The 14,812-nt window shown below is 35.0% G+C and overlaps 1 protein-coding gene across 1 annotated transcript in view; it reads right to left on the reverse strand.

The window, feature by feature from the left end:
- LOC126980016 (NACHT and WD repeat domain-containing protein 2) overlaps window positions 1-14,812 on the reverse strand; it is a 270,439-nt gene that overhangs the window by 201,548 nt on the left and 54,079 nt on the right. The gene's annotated exons all lie outside the window — the stretch shown is intronic.

Raw genomic sequence — 14,812 nt, forward strand, 5'->3', positions numbered from 1 at the left:
TAACGTTAAGTTTCTGTTAAGTCTGACTATGACTGGCTAAATATTGGGCAAAGAACGGTCTTTGTAAGAACGGAGATAGTAAGTAGGTAACACAGTTTACTAACAATATATAACGGATAGTGTGGAAAAAAAAAGGAGGAGACCTTCACCCAAAGATGGGCCCATACTACTAATTAAAACATTAATTATTAAGAAATAGATAAAAAACTTACTAACATAAAACTTTTTCTCTTTTTAATTCTTATAATATTAGGCTTAAGTTTACTAACAATATATAAGTTTTTTTTATTAGTTTAATTTAATTATGTAATTTAGTATAGGAATAAAAGTCTTTTTTATTTTATTAACGTTAAGTTTCGATCCTATCTACGTTTAGCTCTAGATTCCTATTCTCCTATCATTTACCTAGAACATTAACTGAACTATCACTGATTCTGATTAACACTTCAACGACGTTAAAAGACTTTTATTGTCTCAAAATTGATTCCTTTAGAATTATTTTTGATGTCATTCCTAATATACTAGATACTACTACCGCTTCGGAAACAAATGGCGCTCTGAGATAGAAGCGGCGCAAGGAACTCTCCCAGCATTTTTTTGCGCTCTTTTTAATCAATTTCACAATATTGTACTTTCATTGCTATTGCTATATAATAATCATAATCTAGTCCCAGGCTGTATGATCACTTAGATATTTAGCTGTGGAGTAGTAGGATTTACGACAGAGCCATTTTTAATTAAACATTTAAATTTGCTGGGACTTTATTATAAAAGTGTACACATTTACCCTTAAAGCTATTATGTATCTTATGAAGCCTACTAGAATTAGTAACAAGCAATCCCTTATTTCTAGTGTTATAATAATGAAAATGAAGAGTCATAATATTTATTTCTTTTATTTTGAGAGCCTGTCTATAACCAAGCTGATATATAGCACAACTACTTTTAAATGACAACCTAGCTCAAAGTTACCAGTATTGTTGTACTAAATCTAAAATATTTCTACTACACTACTGTACTATTACAAACGTTATCTGTTTGTTTTAAGTTGTCTACTCAAACTTTTCTACTGATGTCTACTGAGTCAGCTTCTTTTAGCAACGAATCATATGCCGTTAATTTAAAATATCTCTTATTTTTATATTCAATAAGGTAGTGTCATTATTTTTAACTGTATACTGTATACGATTCATATATTAGACGCAGCACCTTACAAACTAATTTGTTAAGTAAGTATAATGTTAAAACTAATTTAAAATACCTATTGATTTTAAATAGTGGCCGTTGGGTTACTTGTAGCTTCTTCTCACAAGCTCTACTTTATTAGTAGGTAATTTAAAAGAAACAAGTATACATAATGACGATTCAAAAGTTTATTTGGCTTTGAATTTATGAAAATTGGTTTCCTGCTACATTTAAACACCGAGACTCTATTTGTTGTATCCAAAGCCGCAAGGACATCGTCTGCCGAGTTTATCTAATAAATAATAATATATAATTTTAAGGAATCAAAGGAATTTCGACTCTAAAAATAACAGCACAGATTTAAAAATCCACTTAAACATGCTCCACAATGAATCTTTTGCTTAAACCGATTTGTTGGTCGATTAGTTGCTCAACTAGAACAATAACAAGACGATTTGTCACTGACAGTCGCGGTTCGTAGACTCCACAATGAAACCTTGACAAATTACTCGATTTACCGTCCACGATGCATACCTATGACTTTGAACAGTTCGAGGCGCTCTATGAAATTTTAGAATTTCCAAAGAACAGCAAAATTTCCAAAAACTGTGTGGTAATCTAAACTAACTAACTTAAACTACACGACAGAAGTGATAACTTCATTAAATCGAGGCAATAATACGAATTGTCACTATTTTTTGTTCTATAAATCCAATCAAATCAAATCAAAATCGCTTTTATCATGTAGGTCACTTAAACGACAATTGATGTCCACTTTTTGTCGTCAACAATTTAAGTAGGATATGATTATGTGCAATGCTATATTTCTAATAAGTACCAAAATAGTGAAATTTTCTGACTACTGTTTCTTGTTCAACAAAATCGAAAGCTTTGGATAAATTACAAAAGACGCCAAGCGCATCACGAGACTCTTCCCAGTATTATGTATTAAGTCAACACCAGCATCAGTTGTCAAAACTCCATCTGACTATCTATTTATTTATTTTAGACTTTAATTAAATGGCGTGAACCAATTATAATATTAAAGAAAGTAATTAATTACAAACAAACAACTTTACATGTTACACAAACACAACATCCAAATACCTTACATCCATTCCTCTCACAAAAACGCAAACACTGTTAAAACTGTCTGTCATTCCATCGGCAAATATATCACAAGCAAATATGTCTACGAGAAGAGCTTTAAGAGCAGAGAGAGACTTCGGTATATAGAAGAGTTGGTGCGATCCACAGTACGATGAATCCATCGGACTCGCGAACTATCTATGCCTGCGCCTCGAACAATAACTGTCCGGTACAAAGATTCTACATAGCTCATCATGCCAGCTCGGCGCATCTATATCACCTCTGAGAACTTTGCACGTATAGGTACGTAACTGCTGCCGCTTTCGCCTGACCTCGTGGGAGTTTATTAACGGATCATATTAGATCGTTAGCATTCTACTCTCCTTGCCCCAAGCACACAGTCAGTCTCACCTTCGAGTCTCCTTAAGAGACGCCTCGCGACTGTTGTTGGGTAGTATTTGCAGCCTCCAGGGCCCGCGACCTACGTCACTGGAAAAGCTTTCGAGTTACCAACACAGGGGAGGTGTTTCGTCGGAAAAAGGTGTAGGGTAATACTATACTATTTATATATAGTATTTCCAAAATATATAAAATTTTTTTAGTGTGTATATAACTCTGGTGTATTTTGCTCTTACTAACCCCTAGTTGACTTGAGGCGACTTTACTTGATACATTTAATAAAGTAAGTAAGAGAAATACCTTTGTAAAAAGTTGTTCGTTGCCACTTGAAATGTATTATAATTAAACATTTACTGAACTACCAACCACCCAAAATATACTGGAATAACAACATGTACACCCAGACGTAGCAAGCGTACACCATACCAACGGACTTTTCTTTTCTTGTCCATCAAAATAGGTGATCACATATTGCTTTAATAATAGACACAAAAATAAAATAAATAGAGAGCTAGACACAAAAATATCGACAGCTTCAGAAATATTTACTGAACTAAAAAACACTCCAGCTAATTTCGCATTCCGACACCGCGACTAAAATATTTAACACATTCACATAAAATACGACAGCAGTAATACGAGCAAAATGAGACTTTCCCAACAAAATCGAATCCAAGCACACCCATAAATTACTTGAAGCGACATAACATAACCGATGATTTATACTCAATTACCTGAAAATTTCCAACTTCGATAACAAAACATTTTCAAAGTTCCAACTTAGCTAAACATTATTCGATTGAGTTAGCACTTTACAGCTACTTCAAAAACAGTTGACAGTTCCTAATTAAGATACTAAATCTAAGAATTTTCGTTAATCTTTAACAAGTATATTCATTGCATTTTCTGAATTTATGTTTGGAATATTTACTATGAAAACATTCAAGGACCGCTCTATCTAATCGCTAAGTTAATAATTCTTCAATTTTATAATTTTCCCAATTGGTTTTATTGTAATAAATGTATGCTTTATAGTAGTATTTTTATAGTAATGAATGCATATTGAATGTAATAACAATATGCAGAAAACTGTATTATAGCTTACAATAATCTCAGATATAGGAGTTAGAACTTTAAGTAGCTTATGAAGATAGATCTAAGAACTTGCCAGAATTTAGTATCCGTTTTTCAAAAAATAAAAATACGGCAATGACTTCATCATTTGTTTCGTCTAATGTTGCAGAAGAACGAGTAAGGCAATTATCGTTCAAACGGATGAAATACGAAGAACACTATAAAAACCAGATAAAGTCAAATATAAGAAAAAAAATAAGCTTACAAGAAAATATTTTTAAACAGGACACTCCATTTCACAAAATCTTCGAAATCAATTCGAATTTAGATGAAAATAAACTGAAAAATGCGGATTTAACAATTATGCAACTCATAGCTGAATTGTTTAAAAAAAAACAAAAAGACTTACTTCGGAAGCCAAAGCAATTGAAGTTTTAACTAGTAGTTAACAGAAAGGCCCACGCCAGCACAAATTCTAGGTTAGAGTTTAATTAACATCGTAGGCGTCCGCTGACTCACTAATTTAAACTAACGCACCGAATTAACACGTCCGAATACCGACTCATGCCCACCACGTGAGCAACTGACTACAATCCACAATTGTCACTTCTTATAAACCCAAGTTATAGGGTGCGCACGCAGAACGATAAACCTAAATGCCAACTCGCCCCATAAACTGTCCTCATTAGCAAAAGGGCGCGTCGTTGTACATACGTTTTATAGCAGGTATGACGTCTCTAATTTAGCGGATCTATTTATTTTACTTTAAGGTTCGTATTGGGGACGAGCTAATAACGTGATGGGGCGATTATGGGGTCGATGTAATAGAGTCGTACCGCGCCCCGCTGAGTAAATGTCGAAGAAATGGGAGAGGGTTTGAAGGTGCGGTTTTGTGATACAGTGATTTATTGTCTTTGTTGTAATTTCGTTGATTTGGCTACGCCTTCGTATAGGTCCTTGGGTCAATCATGGGTTACGGTCGTTGGTTATATAGCCTAACATAGACAAAGTTGCCAAATAAAGAGCAGGGAGATTGGGGTGAAGTTTGTATTGCTGACATTTACGACAATTGCTTTACTAAATTGTTTTAGAACAACAAACTTTACCACCCTTCCCCATTGTATACGCTGTGTACAAAAATAGAACAAATCACTGAAAAAATTTCGTTACAAATAATACTAGATTCTCCCGACAAATTCGTTTGCATGTATCGTTCTTACTAGATGTCGATGAAATTTATATTATATCGATAAATTTTTCATCATGACAGATACAGTTTACTAATTACTTGATTTTTCTATAGACTAGAAGCTTTTCAACTTGGGGACATTCTGCGGATATGATGAGCGTTGTACTAACAAGCCCACCTGAATTTTCAAGGTAGAGATTTACATTTTCCGTACATCGCTTCAGTACTTTTCACGTTCCAAACCCTATATCCCTTCTATAGGATTCCATAGAACTAGAACCCTAAGTTAGAAAGAAAAGCTTTACCCGGACAATATTAATTATAAATGAGTAACAGACTCTATCGATGGAATATGGGAATCAAAGAGCCATGGATCACCAGACTGATGATGTCCCCATGCTTGGAAATATCAGAGATTTTACAAGAGCGATTACAGCTAACTAAATGTAGATTTAGTGACATTCGGGTAAAGTTGATACCAGTAGACGAATTCCACCACTCGATATTGGACACTGGACCGCCTGTTTTTCGAGGAACTTTATGGCTTGCAAAGCCATTTCATGGAATCTATTACTGGCTGCTGATTTCCCGAACCGAAATGACCTAGGATCCTTTAAGCTTAGAGGCCCCAACTTATAGGCCGGCAACACATTTCTGGACCCCTAGATGTCCATGGGCGGTTGCCTCACCACTCCCCATCACGTGAATCTCTTGCCCGTTTGCCCCATCTTATAAAAAGCAGTAATTAGAATGGATATTTTTTAAAATTATTAGGGATGAGACGAGCAGGACGTTCAGCTGATGGTAATTGATACGCTCTACCAATTTGCAGTATGTTGTGCTTTCAATAAATAAATATAAACTACTAGCTTTTACCCGCGACTTCATCCACGTCGAATATTACTGCCCAAAGTATCTAAGTAAGTAAGCATTTCTTATTTTTTAAGATACTTTTCACATAATTTACATACAAACTGCTCTTTTCGCTGCTGGCGGCGCTCTTCTACGATACAGCGGATATACCTTGTCATTGTGGACAGTCTCTTAAATAGTATTTCCCTGCAATCTTTAATCTCCTATTTCATCTCCATATGAGTCAAAGTTTAAAAAATGCTCGAATAAATGATTACAAATTAGTTCTTATCAAGCCTCTGACCAAATACAGTTTCAGGGCTTTTTCTCCGAAAATGACGAATTCCCATGCAAACTTTTATCCCTTATTTAAACCCGTTCATGCCCTTTTTACAAAAAATGGTAGCTTACGTTCTTTCCCAAGGTCTAGTCTATTTTTGTACCAAATATAATCAAAATCGAATTCGGAGTTAGGCGTGAAAGCGTGACGTTGTTTGGACTTCCAAACGAATTTGAAATAAAACAAATCCGAAACACAGTAATGCTTACACGATACTGCTTCACGGCAGAAAAAGGCGCCGTTGTATACCCATAATCTAGCATCCTATGCAAAGGAGCCTCCCACTGGTCCTCGATAATGACGAACATCCAAAATAACTTTCATCCCGTACTTCAACCCCTCCATTTATTTTTTAACAACAAAAGGTTGCCTATGTTCTTTTCCAAGCTCTATTCTATCTCTGTACTAATTTATCACAATCAGTTCTGTAGTTACGGCGAGAAAGCGTAACAAACAAACATTCACATTTATAATATTAGTACGGATATACCGACTGACATTATGGACTCAACTTTTCATGTTTCAGATCAATAAGTGTATAATTTAATATCTGGGCCATTCCAATGCCCTAAAATTAAACTTCTTCGAATGTAACATTAAATATGGAGTCAACCATACTGGGGTGGTAAGTTCATGATAAACAGCTGTTCAATTTCACTACACCCCTACATGTATCGAATTTTTACATTACTAGTCGCTCGTCACGGCTATTTTGACATTATTTATTTGTTCAGGTTAATTTTGACAGTGTTACAAGTAAAGAATTCAACAGCTTGCCATTTTTTATAGCACCAAAATATTGCAAATATAATTATGAAATTTAGAAAGGGATGTTTTAACAAGATACCTTTAAAATGTAAATGGTTAGTTATGAAGTTTGTAAATAATAAAAATTTCAATATACAAATAAATAAAATAAAGAAGTTGATAGATGGATTTTCGTAGTCCATGTCTTTCAATCGAATTATTTTTAAAATAGGGGCAAATCGGCACGAGGCTCACGTGATGGGAAATGATAAGGCAACCGCCCATGGACATCCGCAAAACCAACATGTCAAGATATGCGTTGTTGCCCTTTATGGTGGGAATTTGCTTCATGCTTGAAGGTCCTAAATTGTATTGGTTCGAGAAAATAGCAGCCGGTAATTGATTCCACAAAGTGGCTCTGCGAGGAAAGAAGTTTCAAGCAAAATGCACGGTTGTGGAATGCCAGAGGTCAACATGATTCAGGTCGAATTTCATACTGTCCAGTGGTGGAATTCGGATACTGGTAACAACCTGAACAGCTCCTCTGAGAACTCCCCTTTGCGGTAGAAGATGCAGACAGAACCCACATCTCAACGCAACGCCAAAGAATCAAACCCATCGGAGATGACTTGATCGTCAATGATTCGAGCCGCTCTTCGTTGTATGCGGTCAAATGGAAGAAGCTGGTATTGGGAAGCGCCCGCCTAGAGGTGAGAAGTGCTCCACGTGAGACCGAATTTGCGCCTTATAAAGTTGCAGGCGGCGGCTTGAAGTGAATTACTGTCGCCTTACTGAGCACATCTATTTATTTAGAGGCCAATTTGGCCTTCTATTCCAAGTGATCACGAAACTACGTAACGAAAATATTTTTTTTTGTCGAAACTAAATAATAAGTACCTACTAAACATTGAAGAAGGATTTTTAAATGTACAATATTTTTTCATTGTTAAATATCGTGAGTTCGCGAAAATGGTTATAGCAGTATACCTGTAGCTATACAGCTGACTAAATTAGTGAAAAGTTCAATGTGCATATTGACGATCCAAATAGCAAAGTGGTCAGTGACCCTGCCTACTGAGCTAGAGGTCCTGGGTTCGAATCCCGGAAGGTGCAAACATTTATATAATGAATATTAGTAGGCGTAGATGTTTGTTTCCGAGTCTGGGATATTTATATTTATTTATGTATGTTTAAGTATATTGTATTAAAAATATCGTTATCTTGTACCCATAATACAGGCTATGCCTAGTTTGGAGCGAGATAATTTGTGTAAGAGTGTTTCAGTATTATATTAATATTATTATATGTAATTGAAAATAATAATTTAATCGGCCGTCTCTACAGCTGCAAATTTTTACTGTCATATGAATCTTCTTAAGCCTTCGAGAAACATTTAAGCTCGCTTTAATCCGTAAGTTGTTTTTAGATAGCCGTAACTTCCGAGAACAATTTATTATTACAATAGAAAACGAATTGCTTTAAAAAATTTACCGGTAAAACTCATCGTACACGCCAGAATGGTTGGACTGTCATAAAAAGACAATCACTTTAAAAGCATGTACTATGGGAGTTCAATTTGTAGAGAAATACAAAAAAGCTTTAGGTCATTTACTCTGTATCGAGACTTATAGATAACTAGTTGTGAGCCCTGACTTGCCCTTGTTGAATTTTAATACTATAATAATTTATGCGTCTAGATTATTTTTAATTTTTTTTTTAATTTAATAAGTACAATTTTAACTTTTTATGAAAATAAGGGACGAGACGAGCAGGACGTTCAGCTGATGGTGTTTGATACGCCCTGCCCATTATGAAAGCAGTGCTCAGGATTCTTGAAAAACCCAAAAATTCTGAGCGGCACTAAAATTGTGCTCGTCACCTTGAGACATATGATGTTAAGTCTCATTTACCCAGTAATTTCGCTAGCTACGGCGCCCTTCAGACCGAAACACAATAATGCTTACAAATTACTGCTACACGGCAGAAATAGGCGCCGTTGTGGTACCCAAAATCTACATGGCATCCTGTGCAAAAGAGCCACTGGAAGACGCGTTGCGAGAGATCTCGCTTCATTGTGGGTCTTCTACCACATTTATTATGAAATTGTTGCGAAGAGCTGTTTAACCTGATTCCTGTCGGCAAATTCTGCCTTTGCACGACACGCCACAAATTAGAATATCATCCCCACCATCTGGATGAGTGGCGTTCGTCCACAGTGTGGTTTTCAGGGAACTTTCTTCTACGTACAACAAAGCTATGAACCGCGCTTCTTTGTGCGGTGTTTTCAGGGTAATATAACATCAGAAAAGAGGATACTAAAGTAATTGTAATAAGTGCTTTTTAACTTTCAGTAGAAAGTGTATTAATTGTAATCAGAAAAAAAATCAATATACAGACACGACACGCCTATTCTATTATATGTGTAGAAGACCTAAAAAGTTATTAGGTTCGAGTTAATTGGTTTTATGTCGCGATCATACTTACGTTAAATTATTTGAGAGTGAGAAAGATAAATTGAGTGAGAAGGCAACAGTATGAAGCCTTATATGAACACGCGAATTGATCTGTTGTTTTAATACAAGTTAATTATGGGCCGGTATTGGCGCATTTTACCTCCATGAACGACATAGCAGATGAACTAACTAGGATGCATTTGTAGGTACGAGGCGAAGTCGAGGACGTCTATATACCCGAGTAATGGAATCACACTTACCCTCTAGTTATTCATTTGAAAATCACGATTAATAGGTGACAAGCTATCCCTCATGGCATTTATACTATGATGGATAAGTTGCATCAATTTTCCGCTACGGACTACTAATATGGGGTAATGGTACATATGTTCAGTAAGTTTTTGTTGCCCAAAAAAAATGCATACGTGCAATAGTAGTGCAATAGTAGTGCTTTAAAAAACATAATCTGCTAAATCTTCCATGTATGAACATTTTGGAGGAATGTAAATATGTGCATAACCACAGATTCTATTCACGTCAGCTGTTGAGGTGAATGCTAGAGCATTCATTATTAATGCTAGGGCAACGCTGCCGATATTAATACAAAATTTGTGCTGCACAAGTGGGCTATTCGCGCTATTTATAACCTAGGCCCTAAGGAATCATTGAGAGCAAAATTCAAAGAAATTGACATCTTGACTGTTGCTTCTCAATATATTCTTGATAATGTAATGTATGTTCATAGGCACATAACTGAATTTGCCAGAAACTGTCATAATACCATAATGTTAACACCAGGAACAGACATAAACTTATGATGCCTACTACTCGGCTAAGTCGAGTTAGTAAGTCTTTTGTGGGGCGAATATGCTTTTACAACAAGATCCCAGAAAATGTTCAAAACAAAAGTATTACGTTATTCAAAAGAATTGTTAAAATTGTTTGTGTTGTAAAGGTTACTATAACATAAATGACTTTCTTAATGATACCACCGATTGGGAATGGAGTGACCGCCTTCAGGCTATTATATAATAAGTTTAATTGTACAATATTATTACTTTGTAATCATATTTATTCGATGAAAAAAAATAAGCCCGCTGAGTTTGTTGCGCCCATTCTTCTCAGGTCTGAGGCATTCATTTTGGAATGGGTGGTAGCTTTTGACTTTCAATAAGTGATGTCACATCCTATTTTGAATAAAAATATTTGTATTTGAATTTGTTCTAAAACAACACTTTTTCCTAAAAATAGCCATAAAATGTGTATAAAATTATATAACAAATTTCCTGAGGACTTAAAATACTGTCAAATAAAATGTTTATACCAAAACTCTATAAATGGCCGCTTGAAAATATTTTTTACAGTATAAATGAATATTAAAGTTAGTGTTAAGTTTTTGAATGCTTTTAATATAAGCTGGATAGAGGACACATTATAATATTTACGACCTAGACATACTCTATTCCAAAGCAAAATAAATAATTTCATTTCATTATGAGGTTTGTTTCCCTTCCCTCGCGCTTGTCCTGTTGCGTCAGTACCGTTTGCAGTTTCATTACCGTTAGGTTGTACAAAATTCTTAACAATTTTATAGACTCTCCATTTTTGTTAAGTTATATTTTCTTTAGATGTCCTAAGGTTGGCACTAGAAATAAGTCATTCTTTCATGTTCCACCAACAAGTACTAAATATGTTTAAAATACTTTATATATAGGGCTTGTAATAAGTATAATATAAAATTTAAAATATTGATTTACATACTTATTCGATCAAGCAGCTTTAGAAAGATATTTGAGAATACTTGTATAAATAATTTCATTTAAGTTAGCTATAATCCGTTTGTTTTTTTTTTCTTCTAAAGTTTTGTAAGTTATTTATTTTGTTTATCCTCTTTTTGACTACTCACGTGAAATGTATATTAGTGGAAACTTTATTGGTGTGTGTACAAAACCGGGTAAAACTGACAATGAACAGTCACAATATTTCATTATTATTTCTTTGAGTTTGTAATGTCCCTATGTAAACGACACGTAGATATTAAATTGACTACAAGCTTCATATATGAACCTATATAGCCCAAATAGCTTCATATATGCCCAAACTTTAAATTAAAGTAACATAAGCCTTCAATAACAATGAACAGAGCTTCACTTGAAACAAGTCGAGCATAAATTTTAAAAGCACACAAAACAAATTATTTCCTCAAACAACAGTATAGAGAACAATAATTCTATTCTCGCCCGGGAGTCGAACTCCAGGCGTGTTGCTCCATTAGGTTAAAACAATCGACATCTATTACAAATAACTGTTTTCGTGTGGGCAATGGGATAAACTTACAGCGTGTAAAAATTTCTGATGATGCGTGGCTTATCCTTGGATTTTCGTGATCCAAAGATAATCTAAATAACTTTGTACATCGAAGAAACGAATTAGGGAATTATTACCAAGATTGGAAAGTCTGTTTTTGTGTTCAAAAGATTGCCTTAGAGCGTGTCCACACGGCGCGTTGCGTTGCGTTGCGTCGTCGCAACGCAAATATTTTGACGCATAGCCGGCCACACGGGCGCTGCAGCGTTACTATGACGCAGTCAACGTTCCGTCGGCGCAGCGGCGACGCACAGTTGCGGCAAGTATTTTGAAAAAAATTCGCAGTCAGTCTATAGCAAATCATGGATCGGAAAAGACGTCTAGCATTGCTCCTATTACTACGTCACCGCCGAAATCGACGCAAGATCACAAGACGGTACTGGATCAGTCCTTTCATTTCATTAAGAAATCGTGATGGACAGTTTTTTTTTTTAGAATATCGGGAGTTGCTATTAGACGAAAAGAAGTTTTATAATTTTTTTAGAATGAGTGTATCCAGCTTCGAATGTTTATTGAAGTCCTTAGAACCACACATACGAAAAAACTATACTAATATGAGGAATCCAGTGGAACCAGTAGAAATGCTGGGAATCACTTTAAGGTAACTATATAAATATATTTAAGTAATAAAAATATAACAGTTTTTTTGGTTTGTTTAATTAGTAATCAACTCACAAATAATCAGCAATTGTCATAATTTTAAATTTAGACATTATTTAAGAGAGTAATCAACTCACAAATAATCAGCAATTGTCATAATTTTAAATTTAGACATTATTTAAGAGAGATATCATCCAGTAATTACAAATTAGAAAAATCGTATTCAGTTTCTTCACTTGCTTGAGATGTTTCTGGAGATGTAATTGAATTATTAAAATCAGAAATGTATGTACTTTGAAAATTTGCTGTTTGATACCCATATGGTGGTTGGTGAGACGTTGATGGGCCACTCACATATGATGATGTTTGTCCATACCGCATTTCATCTATAATTTGTATAACTTTACTTTGGAAACGGAGAGTTTCTCGGTCGGAAAATTCTTGAATAGATGGCAATATAGCTCTGAAAAAGGACATATGGCGATTTTCCGGCTCCTTGAGAAGTTTTAGTCCTTCTCTTTCAAACTCATCCATTTGCATTGCCCTTTTGCGCGCGACTGGAACATAGCGCGGAGTGTTGTCTGTGGTAATGTAAAATTCTAAACTGTACGAGCTAATGATTAACAACAACTTACCACTACCTCAACCCCAGCCACTCTCTGGTAGCAATATACCAACCCCGTATGTATTTGTGGGTGACGAAGCTTTTGGACTGAGCAAACATATTATGCGTCCATATGGCGGTCAAAATCTCGACTTACAACAAAAGGTTTTCAATTACCGTCTAAGCAGAGCCAGAAGATATGTCGAATGCGCTTTTGGGATTATGGCTAACAAATGGCGCATTTTTCACAGACCGATAGACGTGTCCTATGACTTCGCTACTGACATTATAAAAGCATGTTGTGTATTACACAATTTTGTCGCTGATCGAGATGGTTTTAGACAAAGAGATAAATTTGCTATAAGTGTTGATGAATTTCTCCCAATACAACCCGTACATGAAGAACAGACAGCACCGAATGTCATAAGACAGCAATATGCGACCTATTTTATGACTAGAGGAACTCTGCCTTGGCAGCTAAATAAGGTATAATTGTATTATGAGGGTTTTCAAGATTTTCTTGCACCGCCAATTCCGCGATCAGTAAAAAAATAATATTTTATACCTACTCAGCGTAGTCTAGGTTAGTTTTGAGCTAAGTAATAAAATAGTACTCACGCTAATCTAAATTCCCTAAGTTTTAAAATTTTAGAGTGTCGAGATATTAATTTTGTACTGATCGCGGAATTGGCGGTGCAAGAAAATCTTGAAAGCCCTCTTAAATAAAAAATAAATAAATATCTGTACTGTGAACTCACCAACTTTATTTTTTCGTTCAGCTGTGAAATTCTCGTAATCAGGAAATAAAACTTTTGATATGTCTTCCCAGGCTTTTGTTTTTAAATTTTTATTTTTAAAATCTACGTTTGACTTGTCCCATATAATTTCCCTTTCCTGTATCAATGTAATCAAGTAATCTATGTCAATTTCTTCAATGGTATTCATTTTACCCTGCAAATAAAACTAATTACCCTGCAAATAAAACTAAATACAAAAACGTAAACGTAAAACGAAATGAGCTTCCGTGTATCCTCTCTGTCAACGCACAAGCAACTGAGCGCTGACGCTCCGACGTCGCACGAGTACACCCCCTCCCGCTTCGTCTCGGGGGCTGCTGTCCGTCATGTGTGCGTTGCGACGACGCAGCGCGCCGTGTGAACACCTTGGTTATTTGTATGTAAAACAACGCAGTGGTAGCGCTGCGTCGACGCAACGCTGACGCAACGCGCCGTGTGGACTGGCTCTTACGTATAAGCTAATCGTAAATGTCAGCGGTGAGCAAACTGTTTATGGCTATTGGCTATTTTCTATTTGGAGAGACTTATTATACAAACATGACTGCTGTTTGCCCAAAATATTTTTGTACTCACAATTTTTATTCAATAAGATAGCAGATGCAATGCCATTTGAGTTGGGCATATCTGAAAAGAAATAATGATAATTAGGATAATAAATAAATAAAACGTCATAGAAGCAGTAGATTATACATTCCTATTTTAGTTAGGTGAGTTCTTATCAATACTGGAAGTGAAATAATTAATAACTTTTTTTACATGATGTTCACATATATTTTCATTATTGTGATAAAGAGAGAGAGATTTATCAGGACTGCCTTATTATCATCTATATGACTTTTATTTTTGAGATCTCATCAAAATCTTTGAAGACTGCTCGGGTAAAAATTTAATTTTTCATATGCACCTTTAATATTGAAATATTTAGTAAAAATAATATTTAAAAAAAATTCGCCATTTAAAATAATGTTTCATAGATAACGATTTAATATAAGAGTTTAGAAAGGAAACATTAATAAATAGATAATATTTATTTATTATAATACCGCTAATTTTTATTATTCACATTTATTTTGACAATTTAGATCTGTAAAGAATTATTCATAGACAAAATGTTAT

The sequence above is a fragment of the Leptidea sinapis genome, chromosome 4 (genome assembly GCF_905404315.1).
Source record: "Leptidea sinapis chromosome 4, ilLepSina1.1, whole genome shotgun sequence".
NCBI classification, from domain to species: domain Eukaryota; kingdom Metazoa; phylum Arthropoda; class Insecta; order Lepidoptera; family Pieridae; genus Leptidea; species Leptidea sinapis.